Consider the following 12,372-nt stretch of genomic DNA (forward strand, 5'->3'; position numbering starts at 1 on the left):
AGATGGAACTGGACATCGGCCCCTCGGGCATTGCACGAGTGCCCGTGTTACCAATCCGACGCTGAGTTCGGATGTCGATAGAACACCGGCTCCCGCAGGAGGCGGGGAGCCGGTGGGACAGTGGGGAATTGAATACCCTCCTACGGTCCCCAACGGTGACGGACAAAATAAATAAAAGAAAAAGGCCGTCCCCCGGGAATTAGGTCCCCAGGGTCTTAAAGTGGCTTCAGGAGGGGGGCTATGCAGCCCTCCTCCATAAAATAATAATATATAATTAGCCATGCCCCAGGGGCTGGGGACCTCGGTGTCCGGAATTGGCCACGGGAGGGGGGCCACGCGGCCCCCTTCCCATAAAGAAATTGAATACGTATACTCCGCTTATTGTCATCGTACCATAAGCGCACCCTTCCGATCACGCGCTGAAGGCTAATTGGCTGTCAAGTGGTTGTCAACATTCGAAACTAGAACTGTTTGCAGTCATTTTATGCCTCGGTACAAGGGAGGCTAAAGAAGCGTGTGAATTGTGTGTTTCAAACATGAAAAGGGGGAGGGTAGGCACACCCTGATCCTCTAGGTCTGCTCAGGGGGTCTCCCAGGGCCCCTAATTTTTTTTGGGGGGGGGTTGAAATTGCGTGGTGTGCGTATGATCCGCGCATTCTAGCGATATTAAAAAAAAAACATGGGCTTCCTCACATCTTTGGTAATTTGCTTTCTTTTCAACTGTTTAGAGGAGATGCAGCAGTGCTGGATGCAGGATGCACCATTGAGTAAGAAAAGGTAACGATAACACTATTTACCTGCTAAGTGAATTCCCTTTCTTTGGCTAACATTGACTGGTTCCACTTGCCAATTTTTTCTAAGTATGGAGTTTTGGAACTTTAACATTTTCACCTAAAATCATCCAAAAAACGAATTCCCATTTACTCACCTGTTATCAGGAGAAAAAAACTGTGCTGCATCTTTTAGCCCAGCACTGACCCTGAAAAGTAGTTCTAAGTATACTTACAAGTAAATTGTATTTTCTTCCATAGGAATCCCTTTCTTATAAAAAAATTAAATATATTTAGATTTGCGGATCAGGCTCTTGGGGATGGTGTCCAGGGCCCAAAAAAAGGAAAAGGAAGGGGGGGCACACAATGTAATGTAATTTAAAAAATAAAATATCTAAAAATAAATAGTTTAAAAAAAATTAGTAAATCAGTATAAAAAAATAAACATAAGAATAAATTTATTTAAAAATTGTCATTTTCAAAACCTTTGAAATTCACTGAAAAAAACATAGGTTTCAGACATGTTATAGTTAGGAATTATCATTTAAAAAACCTCAGAAATTCACTGAAAAAAACACAGGTTTCAGGGGTGTTATTTGGACATTTCACTCTTGGAAAACCATTGAAATCCCCCCGTTATAGTATGTCATTTGAGATGTCATGAATGATGTCATCAGTGATGTCACTGACCATGTCATGAATGATGTCATATTTGACATCATCAGCAGTGGATTGCGGGCGCGTGAGTTATAGTTAGTACAACTAACTATAACGGGGGAATTTCAATGGTTTTGTACGAGTGAAATTTCCAACTAACTATAACACCCCTGATATATATATATATATATATATAAATATATATATATATATATATATATATCTCAAAGCTCCAAATTGCCCACAGGCGAGGGAGCACTCAAGCAGCAGCGTAGTTGCTTTAATGCGGGTAAAGGACATCTCTGTACGCCGATGATTACAGCTCACTCGGATCTTCAGCCTGACGCGTTTCTGAGCCTGTGCTCGTCATCAGAGGCTCATCGTGATTAAAAGCATGTCGAAACTCCCACTATTTAACCTATTTAACCGCCCACAGATGGGCCACTCATATGGAGGGAACACAGTCTGCCGTGCTTACTTTGTAAAGCAGCAGCGTCTGATGATGAGCACAGGCTCAGAAACGCGTCAGGCTGAAGATCCGAGTGAGCACGCTGCTGCTTGAGTGCTCCCTTGCCTGTGGGCAATTCGGAGCTTTGATATATATATATATATGTGCATGTATATATTACCTACTGGCGGTCGCCAGTAGGTATATATAGTTAGGATTTTTTCTCTATGGGTTTTTTGAAAATTCTATGTCTAATAACTTTGGCGTTTGTGGACGGAATTGGCTGAAATTTTCAGGAAAATGGCACATTTTGTTTCTGAGCAGCCCTTGAAAATTTGGGGGGGGTTCGTCCAGTGGGGGCCGAGAAAAAAGGGGGGTCCCAAAACGTGTTTTTAACATTGAGTTTTCCATAGGGCGGTTGGCCTCACTTTTAGCCCGAACGGCTGAATGGATTTGCACGAAACTTGGCAAAATTGTAGGGACTGGTAGCCCGATGTGCCTTTTGTTGGTCTCAATATATGTGCTCCAGTGGATTTTGAGAAATTAACGTTTAAAAAAAGATATATATCTGTAACAGCGGACTGGGCAGCGGCCCAGGACGCGGACTTTTCGCGCAACGGAGCTTTGTGAAGCGAAGCTGATTGGTTCTCCGGCGTCTGTCAACATTCCAAATAGTCCGTAGCGGCCGCCATCTTGTCTCTCGGTAGGATCGAGAGACAAGAGGAGGCGAAAGCGAAGGGGCAAATGACCATAAGGGGGAATAGTAGATCCTCGCTGACCCCCTAGGTTTGATGTGGAGGTTTTAAAAGGGCCCCGCGGGGCAAAAAAATAAAATAATAATAATAATCGAACGGCTGAATGGATTTGCACGAAACTTGGTAAAATATTAGGGACTGGTAGCCCGATGTGCCTTTGCTAGGTCTCAATATATGTGCTCCAGTGGATTTTGAGAAATTAACGTTCAAAAAAAGATATATATCTGTAACAGCGCTCCGCTTCGCGTACTTTTCGCGTTACGGAGCTTTGCGAAGCTGATTGGTTCTCCGGCGTCTGTCAACATTCCAAACAGTCCGTAGCGGCCGCCATCTTGTCTCTCGGTAGGATTGAGAGACAAGAGGAGGCCAAAGCGAAGGGGGAAATGACCATAAGGGGGCATAGTAGATCCTTCCTGACCTCTTAGGTTTGATGTACCATTTTGCCAAGTTTGGTGTAATTCCGTTCAGCCATTCAGGCTGTAGACGTATGTAAATGTCCTATGGAAAATTGCATGGGGAAAACACATTTGAAAGTGTTGAAATTTAGAACCAATTAAAATGTTACTTTGGTTTTGTATTTGTGTGTGATGAAAGTTAATTGGTTATGTATATATGTCAAATGAGAGGAAACCACAGCCATTTTGTGATACTACTGTCTGAGGTACATTTGTGAGGAATTTTTGGTGGTGAATTTCTGGTGTTTGATTTACACAGTACTAACACTTTTCCTACTTTTGAAAAGGTGAGTTGTTAATTTGTAAGGGGAACTATGTTGTACACTTGAAGATAATTTGAAAAATGTTTTCTGTTATTTATTTGCAGTCCTTCTGTTATACTAAATACTTGATAAAGTTAGTTTTATATTATGTATTACTAAAAACGATAAATGAAAGTGATTATTTTTTTCTGCAATTTACAGCAAGCAATTTCAAAATAAAATGGCTCACAATGAAGAGACCGTGGCAATTTCTTTTGAATTGTCCACTACATTGATTGAAATTGAGAGCACCAATAATGAAACATTGTCACAAGGAGGACATGACTTGTATGATTCCATTAGATTGATTGAAATGGACAGCACCAAGAATGAAATATTGTCACAAGGAGATGACTTGAATGATTCCACTACGTTGATTGAAATTGAGAGCAGCAATAATGAAATATTGTCACAAGGAGGAGATGACTTGTATGATTCCATTAGATTGATTGAAATGGACAGCACCAATAATGAAATATTGTCACAAGGAGGAGATGACTTGAATGATTCCACTACATTGATTGAAATTGAGAGCACCAATAATGAAATATTGTCACGAGGAGATGACTTGAATGATTCCACTACATTGATTGAAATTGACAGCACCAATAATGAAATATTGTCAGAAGGAGGAGATGACTTGAATGATTTTTTTGATCAATCTCTTGATGGCGAATTTATCGAGTGTTTGGAGACGATAGAGTTACAAGAATCATTATTGCAGACTTTTCATGAGGACATTGCTGATGAGGACATGTTACTAGTTCTTTCAAATTTAGAAAATTCTAAAGAATAAATGTATATTTAGAAATCAAAAATTGTTTGAGACATTATTCATTTTTATTTTTAATTTATGAGGTTGTAGCGAAGTGATTGTAGTATAAAATGAGACTTATAGTATAGAGTGCAACATTTTTATGTTACATGGTAAGTTTACTCATATTTACTTCCCTTCTGCCACTATATTATCTCCAATGTGTATTTGACATCTCTTCTTCATCTCCGGCCTCCTTTCTCTCACTGTGTGTCTCCGATGCATCTTATCGGTGCTATTTTGTGTAATTACAGAAGAGAGTAAAATAAAATAGTTCGGAACGTGAAAAGGGGGCAAAGTAGAGTACTCCTCACCCCCTAGGCCTTTTTAGGCGGTCCCAAAAGGATCAGTTTCTGCTTTCCTGAGAGATTATGGTATGAGTTCCATATACCACAATAACTTGCATTACAACATGCAAGATATCTATCTCCTATTACCAACTTTTGGAGATATTCGCGCTAAGCGCGAATATCTCCAAAAAGTAACACCTGCCCTGAGCAGTTCTTAGCCATGTTATCCAATGGGAGGTGGATAACATGGCTAAGAGCATTAGCTCGGTAATGTATGAATATCGCTGAGTTTTTAGCGATATTCATGCATTGCGGCCGTTTATTATCGCATTTGTGATAAACCTTGATAATAGCAAGGTTTATCTTTGATAATTTCTGACGATGCTTAGCGGTAAAAAATTCGTTGGTAAGCATCGTTAGCGATAAATATCGCTTAACTTTGGTAATATGCCCCAACGTCTGTTAACGTTCGATTCGAAGGAAATGAGGAAGTGTTGAAAAACATTGTCTGCGCCATCTTGCCTTTTTTGAAATGCCACACTTTTGTCGTGCACGGCAGCCATTTTAGATGTCTTGACCAGACCCACTCTCTGCACGCTGTCGATTCGTAGCATGGCTCCTCACCCTCGCAAGCATCTTCCCCAGGCACTGGTCACCCCCGCTCTCTGTCTTATGCATGGGCAATAAACCTCCCCCCATCTGCGCTGCTCTTCCCTGAGAATCACACTCGGTGCCCGCCCGACACCTCCCTTTCGCCCTATTCACTACCGCACCCTCTGACACTCCTCTTCCTCTGTGTCCGATTGTCCAGGCTATCAGCTAGCCCTGCAGATGTAGTTTATGGCCTCAGCTGAAAAGAATCACCCCTCTTCAAAGGAGTTATAGTAGATCAAGGCCCACACCCGATGAGATCCGTCACACCACACGTGTTCCTACTATCTGAAAACTATCCTGTATTGTGATTGGGGAGGGGATCGAGCCTGAAGCGGAAGATTCCAGGAATGACTCTTTGTACATCAAAGTTTTTACAATTATGTCTCACATTAAAAATATATAGCACTCCAACAAAGTAGTAGGAATATAAAACTTTAATAACATATAAATATATACAACAAAACAAAAACAGTAAAAACATTTAAACAACGAAGAGACCGTGGCAATTTCTTTTGAATTATCCAATAGATTTATTGAAATTGACAGCACCAATAATGAAATATTCTTGTCAGTAGCGGTCTGTTGTGCGAATAGTTCCAAGGCAGCAGAACGCGCTGAAATCTAGATGGCACTAAAGTGATGTGTAGCAAGTTGCCGCCCAGCACATAACGGCGTGGGGCGCCGCGGGGGTGAGTGAGTCCAGTAGGCACCACAGCTATTCTTACCGGCATTGCAGAATTACTGCTGGGGACAATGCCTGTGCTGTAGCAGGGTCACAGCAGAAACAAAAAGGATTCTGTTGAAGATGTTGTTGGTTTTCAATTTGAAAACAGTTCTGGTGTCAACTGCTATGCTAATGTAGTGGTTAATGTTTTGTTTTCTCTAGAAAATGTAAAAGAGGGGGAGGCAGTCCAAAGTTCCGTTAAAAGGGCAAAGGAAAGGATCGGTGGTTTGAACTATCAGTCAAAAAGGGGAGGGGGTGCAACAATTTTTCCTACCGGGTCACACTGTGCTTTTACCGGAAGTGAGGTCTGCAGGATTCTAGTAATTCAAAGTGAGGCTGGCGCCGACGTCCCGCGAATACAGTTTCGTCACTCCACGGGTGATCATGGCAGTCATTCCCCATCGGGGGTCGGAGACTCCCGCGGCTCCTCTAGAATCTTCAAGGTCGTGGAGGACTACGGTGGTGGAGTCAACCAGTGACCGGGCCATTTCTTTATGCTGGGCCCGCTCTTGCCAGGTCGACCGCCATTTTGAGAGTTCGGTAGCTACTGGCGATCGCGGGGTCAAATGAGCGGACGGGCTCCACCCTGCCGGGCGAGACGTTGCAGCATGGCCACAGTGGAAGAACTCTTTTCCGGGCGCCTGGAGCGCTGAGGGTGCAGCTGGGAAGCCTCCACTGGGGAGGCGGGAGAGGCCTGTTCGCACCGTCTCTCCCTCCCAGTGCACCTCACGGCGTCTCGCTTGATATTTGTTATGGCCGGACCAGGCGATGAGGACGAGGGGGGGGGGGTCGGAGGCATGTGCAAGACATCCCCCCCCAGGGTTGTTGCAGCAATTATACAAGAAAGAAGAAGTGTCCCGTCCGTCTTCGGGCCGGGCTTCCGGTAGATGTCGGCCGGACGCCCCTGGCTCTGGCCTCATGAACGGGTTTCTTGGTTTATCGGCTGCAGCCGGATCCCGTCGGCCTCGGCCCCCCGACCGTTGGTGGCCGGACCGGAAGAGCATGTGGCGGGACTACCTGCAACTCTCAAGGGCCACCGCGGCCGGACTGGGAGAGAGAGGGGAGGGTCGAGGAGACATTCCCCCCCCCCTGCAACTGTTCAGCGTTGTAAAGGCAATCCCCTGGCCGGGTCCCGCTGGTCTCGGCCTCTCCTCCGGCTACACCCTACGTTAGGATCTCCTGGCCGAGGCGTGGCAGCAGGACCTGCCTTATATGGGCTGCTCCCGGCTGGGCGTAGCCGGAACCCTGCTCCACCTTGGAAGTTTCCAGAGTGGGGGCGGATGTTCTACTGACTTGCATTTTCCCTAGTCTATCGATTTTTTTGGCGTGGCAGGCGGTGGGACAGCGAGGGGTGATTTGGTTTCTCTTACTGTTTTTCTGGTCTCTCACCAATGGCATATTTTAACGTTTTCTTGTTTCTAGGACATTAACAGGTTTTATCATTACGTTATGTTATCGTTTCTTTGTTCGTTGTTTAATAAAAGTTCATGTTCATCAGTGGCCTACTGATTTTCGTTTTCCTATTCTTTTCTTTCCAGGTTGTTTCATGCTAAAGTTTCTGTTAACAGGATACAGTGATCACTTCGTTATTATTGCATATGTCCTTTTCACTAGGGGTGCTCTCTGGTCGGGCCAGATGACGTATGTCTAGTAAATGGTCCGGGTGAAACAGGTGCATCAATCAGTGGGGAGTAGATAGGCATGACAGATTACAACGGGGGAGAAAGGTCCGCATTACGTACCCTTTCACTACTTGCAAAGATTTTCCTACGTTTATTTGCAAACAGGGAATACCTCCAAAAAGAACTAATTCCCAAACAGTCAATGTTCGGACAATCAATCAATCAATGAGGAATGAAATAGGTACGACGTGTTAAAGGCTTGCGTTACCTACCCTTCACTATCTGCAAAGGGAGAGAGAATATTCCTATTCTTCCTCGTTTGCAGGCAGAGAAGATCCTTAAGAGAACCAACTTCGAACAATTCAATGCTCGATTCAAACAATCAACAAGGGGTACTGTGAACACAAATGAACGCCGCTTATGTACATACGCATTGCTATTTTCAACAGGTTGTTCCTAATGTTTCTATTTTAGCGAGGTCAAAAAGAGATCCCATTAGTGGCCTACTGATTTTGCTCGATTCCTTTTGTTTTTTTACACGGTTTTTCGCTATCTGCAAAGACTAAACAGAGTATTGCGACTCTGTGCTTGTTTGTAAATAGAGAATGAACCAAAGAGAACAATCAATCAAATGGAGAGAGAAGCAGGCACGACGGATTACAAAGGGGGCAAAGGGCTGCGTTAACTACCCTTCACTATCTGCAAAGAGAGAGTACTCCTAATAGAAATGAGAGGTGGGGGGCAGCATTCAAAGCAGATCAGTGTGCATAAACACGAAAATGTTTTTACTTACCACGTACTTGACATTCGACAGCTTATGATATTTGCTATTAAAAAACCATTGAAATTCACTGAAAAAACCATAGGTTATAGACCATATATAGTTAGGAATTAGCATTTACAAAACCTTGAAAATTCACTGAAAAAAACCATAGGTTATAGACCATATATAGTTAGGAATTAGCATTTACAAAACCTTGAAAATTCACTGAAAAAAACATAGGTTAGAGACCATATATAGTTAGCTGGACATTTTATTGACATAAAACCAATGAAATTCCATATATAGTTAGTTGCACTAACTATATATCGCGCACCCGCAATCCACTGCTGATGATGTCACATATTACATCATTCATGACATGGTCAGTGACATCACTGATGACATCACTGATGACATCTCAAATGACATCACTGATGACTACATCCAGTGACTGTATAAGTCTGTAAAGTTAAAAAATGTCTTACATATTGAAGAATTAGTGGATGTATAAGTGTCTGGACGAAGGATTTAGTAGGTGCATGACTGAATGTATGAGTGAGTGATTAAATGTGTCTCACTGAGTGCATGGGTTAGTGACTAAACTGTCTTAATTTGTGCATCATTATGTCTGTTGTTCTGTAAACTGCTGCATGTGTTGATCAGTAGCTATATGAGTAACTATATGGGTTATTGATTGATTGCCCAAGTATTTGTATGGGAGACTGAGTGTGTGTGTGGCTAGCTGGGAGGTGTGTGACTCTGTGCAGATCAATCTGTACTTGTATCAATGATTGTATAAGAAGGTAAGTATGTGTTAGTATATGTTTGAAAATGTAAGGTGCTCTATGTTTAACTGTATAGACAAGAAAATGGAAGTGTCATTGATTCTTTACAGGACTGACTAGGTGTGTGAGTAAATCTATTGGTTGAGTGGCAGACTGTGAGTGTCTGTATAGGTGAATGAGTGCATATGATAGTGTTGTAAAGATGAGTGATTGTATGTATGAATGATTGTATGGGTGAATGAGTGAAGGTGTGTGTAGACGTAGCAATCAGTGAGTGCGTATGTAGTAACTAGTATTGGTGTGTCAATGGTTTCAAAAATTATACTCTGTATTTAACACTGGGTGAAACAGAGGTTATATTAAAATGTGAGGAGATGCATTGTATTGTCACATGAATGATATCATCAGTGATGTGGTCATTGATGTCAAATGAGATGTCATCAGTGATGTCATCAGTGATGTCATTTGAGATGTCATCAGTGATGTCATCAGTGATGTCACTGACCATGTCATGAATGATGTAATATTTGACATCATCAGCAGTGGATTGCGGGTGCGCGATATATAGTTAGTGCAACTAACTATATATGGAATTTCATTGGTTTTATGTCAATAAAATGTCCAGCTAACTATATATGGTCTCTAACCTATGGTTTTTTCAGTGAATTTTCAAGGTTTTGTAAATGCTAATTCCTAACTATATATGGTCTATAACCTATGGTTTTTTCAGTGATTTTTCAAGGTTTTGTAAATGCTAATTCCTAACTATATATGGTCTATAACCTATGGTTTTTTCAGTGAATATATATATATATATATATATATATATATATATAGATATATAATCCAGTGGCGGTAGTTAACATCAGATTTCCATGTTGCTAGTATCTTTGGCGCTGTTTAACAAATCACCACAAAACCTTCTAAAAAAGAGCAATTTTTGTAATAGTTTGTGCATGGAAAGTTTCAGGGATCTGCCAAGCGGGTATCGAGAAAAAGGGGGAGTCACAATATGTGTTCTTTCCATACATTTTTCCATGGAAACTTTAGATAAAGCTACAGCTGAAACCACTAAATTGATTTACACCAAATTTGGTAGACAACTAGATCTTGGTTCTAAAAGACAGCTTTTTCTGATTTGGTATTGATCCATTCAGTAATTTTGAGAACTTAGGGGCCCATTAGGATGGTGGGCGTATCGCCACTGCCCGTATGGCGGTGGCGATCCGCCCAACATTCTCCACCACCGCCTAACATTTCACCCCGCCATATTGATTGATTTATTGATTGATTCGGTATTTGTATAGCGCTGACTGTCACCCTACGGGTATCCCGGCGCTTCTGACTGAAGAGAAAGACCTTGGTGGAAAAAAAGGTTAAGCTAAAAGTATAGGAGGCAGAGAACTAAACTTTAGGAGAAAGCCAGGTCTTAAGGCTCTTTCGGAATATTACGATGGTGGTGGGGACCCAGGCGGACAGAAAGACTGTCCGCCTTTTTTCCGATGGTAGGCAATCTGCCCAATTGTCTACCCGGTGGAAAAGGCCAGCAATATGGTGGCGGTGCCTTGCAAGCATCGCCATCCATATTAGGATGATGTCGGTGAATTGCCTTTCCGTGGTGAAGACTCCGCCATGGAAAGGCATGAAGTTTTTTCTTTTGGGCCTGTTACGGGCCCCCAGCGGGTTAAGGAGGTGGGTTTCTGAACTTGGGGGGTACCCATGGTACGCCCCAACATTTGCATGCACAAGGTGGCAGGCACCGCACAGTGCCTGTCACTTTGTGCATGCAAATGCACCACATGCATTTTTTACATTGCGGCAGGTGCTGCTTGCAGCACCGCCCACCGTATTTAAAATATGAGTGATGTGCCCGCGAGTGTGGCGGGTGCATTGTAATCGGCACAGTGGTACCGCCGCACCCGTGGCGGGTGGATCGCATCCCGTTACTGTGCAGGCGGACTTTGTCTGCCCGCCATCGCAATGATGCCCTAAATGCTCCAAAATGTTGCATCTGAGAGACCTCGTAATAAGATCGGATTTTTAGCCACCATCTCAACCAGGAAGTGGTTGCAGCTTTATTAGGACTTGGGCCTCTGTCCTTGTACTTGAGAAAAAACACACAAAAAAGACATAATGAGATAGCTAGGAATACCCTGGCCCCTAGGTCTGGTGGTGGAGTCGAAGTGGAACCCAGCCTGAGGCCAGGGTGCGATAGATAGGCAATTTGGGTGGAGGGTGGCAGATGGTCCCCTTGCCACACCTTTAAGAGGGACCGGGGCCACCATCCCCGTGGCTGATATTTTAATGAAGTGAAAGGACAGTGCTGTCCCCTCCCTGAGCTTAGAAAGGCCCTGAGGATCCCATCCTCTAGGGACAATATTTAAATTAATGGGGGGCCCTCCCCAAGACTTAAAAAGCCCTGGGGACTCGATTCCACAGGGCCTCACTCAATTTAATAGGGATTGACCACTCAGCCCCCTTTCTAAGCCTGTAAAGGCACAGTAGGCCCAATTCTCCAGGGCCGGCTCTATTACTCTGTTCTGGTGAGCATTCCCCAGGACAGAGCAATTTCCATGCCCGCACTAGCGTGGGAAGGAAAACATTTGCTTACCCAGACCAGGAAGCAACATTTTTTAATCTCTCGCTGGGCGGGAGCAAACACACGTATTCTGCCTGCAGCAGCGCAGGCAGGAAAGCCAAATCTGCATTCAGCTAGAGAGAGATTTATACAAGCATTTGCTGGTTAGGAGCCGACTTTTTGTTTCCCTGCCTGCACTCCGGTGGGGAGGGGAACAGGACAGTTATTGCTCCTGCCTGGAGAATGCATGCAAAAAACAGATGTTCCTCCGGGCAGGAGCAATTCCAGCTCCCACTGCATGCGTGATACCGGTGGGGCCATATTGGCCCTATGGTGCCCCCTGCAGCCCCCTACTTGGTACTTGGTGGGTGCCCCAGAAGGGAACTAGGGAAACCACCTATGAGTAAAACCGGCACCTGGGGATGAGTCTCTGGAAGAATATAGGCTCATGGAGGGAGATGTGCTGCTCTTCCCCTTCTTGATGGGAATAGGCCCCAGAGAATGGAGCCAAAGAGGCCTAATAAGGCTAGGAGAGGGGTGCCAAGTGGACTCCCTTCCTTTTTAATATCATGCAGCCTTGTTTTAATACAAAGTGGCCCTTGGGGCTTGGGTCCCCGGGGCCACTATTGACTAGGGGAGGTTGGCTGCCTGTGGGGTGGATGACCATAGTATCTGGCCTGCAGATAGGTCCTGTGGCCAGCCCCATGCTGTGCAGAGCTGAAGTCCATGCACATTGTGTGGTTGGCTGCCATAAG

The sequence above is a fragment of the Lissotriton helveticus genome, chromosome 10 (genome assembly GCF_964261635.1).
Source record: "Lissotriton helveticus chromosome 10, aLisHel1.1, whole genome shotgun sequence".
NCBI classification, from domain to species: Eukaryota; Metazoa; Chordata; class Amphibia; order Caudata; family Salamandridae; genus Lissotriton; species Lissotriton helveticus.